The sequence below is a fragment of the Phlebotomus papatasi genome, chromosome 1 (genome assembly GCF_024763615.1).
Source record: "Phlebotomus papatasi isolate M1 chromosome 1, Ppap_2.1, whole genome shotgun sequence".
NCBI classification, from domain to species: Eukaryota; Metazoa; Arthropoda; class Insecta; order Diptera; family Psychodidae; genus Phlebotomus; species Phlebotomus papatasi.
The window spans coordinates 110562948-110564715 of record NC_077222.1 but is presented as its reverse complement, the minus strand read 5'-3'; the positions used below and the strand labels follow the sequence as shown (position 1 = coordinate 110564715).

The following is a 1768-nucleotide window of genomic DNA, read 5'->3' as shown; positions in this document are numbered from 1 at the left end:
GCTTTTTATTGAAGAATTGATTATATTTATAGTAAAAATTACAAAATATATAGGGATATGTGTTATAATTATTAAAATGGTGACAATATGTTGTAGATATTTGTGTAGAGGAAAATAATATCATACTTAAATGACCCATCGGTTCTCAAACTTGTAGGGGAAGTGGGGCACGTTTGAATTGGATCATTTTCAATATTGGGATTTTTTCTCTTTTTTTTAAATGGAACTATACCTTACCATTGTACCGTAATAGGAGCCCATTCCACTCAAAAATTAGAGAAAAACGTCCAATTAAAGCTGCCCTAATTCAAAGGTGCCCTATTTCTCCTTAATATTATATGAACGCCGCTATAGCAATCACCACATATTTGTTACATATGTTTATTTATTATTCCAACATTACATTTTCCATGAATCATTATTATGGGTAATAGCCATTGGGATAGTACCCATACTGAGGATATGGTAAAGCTCCTGGAACAGCATGAGGGACCGGGTTGGGGTAAGCCAAAGCGAAGCTAGTGATCACAGCTATTGAAAAAATAAAAGAAAATTGTGTTAGTTAAAAATGTATTTAGATGTTTAAAAGAAAACTCACCGAAAGCCATGACAAAAACAAGCAATAAAAATTCCATCATCTTGAATAAAAGTCAGTTGATAAGCTGAACGTAAAATGCCACTGAAGGTAAATTTGCAGCATTTTATATGAAAATTATGATGATTTCGAGACAGTCGTGAAGTGCTTATCAGTTTCTTGGAACACCGGTAAAGCGTTTAGTTTGTTGCTACAAAAAGACTTTGTTTTTAAGATACACATTCCTAACTACATTGATAAGAAAAGTCAGTTTTCCCAGAAACTGAAAAATGTTTCATTTTTATGACGCGATTTTTAAGATAATCCTGAGGTCTGTCGAGACCCTAACAGTATGGATACTATTCCAATGAATTCATAGAAAGTGTACTGTTGGAATAATAAATAAACATATGTAACAAATAAATTGACTTGTGATTGCTATGTCGACGTTCATACAATATTAGGGGGGAGTTGGGCACCTTTGAAATAGGGGAGTTTTAAAATTGGGCGTTTTTCTCCTATTTTTAAATGAAATAGAGCCCTATCATGATGTAAAGGTAAGGCCTAGTTCCATTTTAAAATGTGGAAAAAGCTTTATTTCAAATTTGCCCTAATTCAAAGGTGCCCGCTTCCTCCTTATAATTTTTTTTCAGAATATTTTCTGCAATATATTCTGTTCATTTCACAGAATATTTTTTTGTTGAGAATTCATGAGTTTAAAATATTATTAGAAAATTTGTTATATTAAAAAAAAACAAGTTCTAAAGTGTTATAATGAGCCCTAAATGTTCACCAGTACTTTAGCACTCCGAAAGACCTTGTATTTAAAGAATAAATTATCAAAATTAAGCAATTTATAAAAAATTATGATAATATCTTAAATTTTCGAACTTAAAAAAAATGTCCTAAAATAATAATTTATCTGTTCCAGTATCTGAAGTTTTAAAAAGCAAATTTTTATTTCCTATAAAATTGATCCATTTTCACGTGAAATTATCCAATATTGGGGTATTTTCAAGCATTCTGGCATATAAAGGAAATCGTAAGGAAATTGAATGAAAATAGAAACTCACAGTAATACTAAGTTTTACTCCAGTTTACGACTTCACAATCCAATGTGAAATTTAGGGGTGAAACTATCCCACCCTCCCTTACAGAATTGATTTTTTTCATACAACATTTACAAATATCTTA

General features: G+C 30.7%; 1 long non-coding RNA gene across 1 annotated transcript; it reads right to left on the bottom strand.

Annotated features, from left to right (window-relative positions):
* Positions 1 to 369: 369 nt before the first annotated feature.
* On the bottom strand, positions 370 to 762 carry LOC129799287 (uncharacterized). Its single transcript, XR_008751505.1, has 2 exons — positions 599 to 762; positions 370 to 531 (listed from the first exon to the last, which is right to left on the bottom strand). It is a non-coding gene; the product is annotated as an uncharacterized LOC129799287 (long non-coding RNA).
* Between the last annotated feature and the right edge of the window lie 1006 nt (positions 763 to 1768).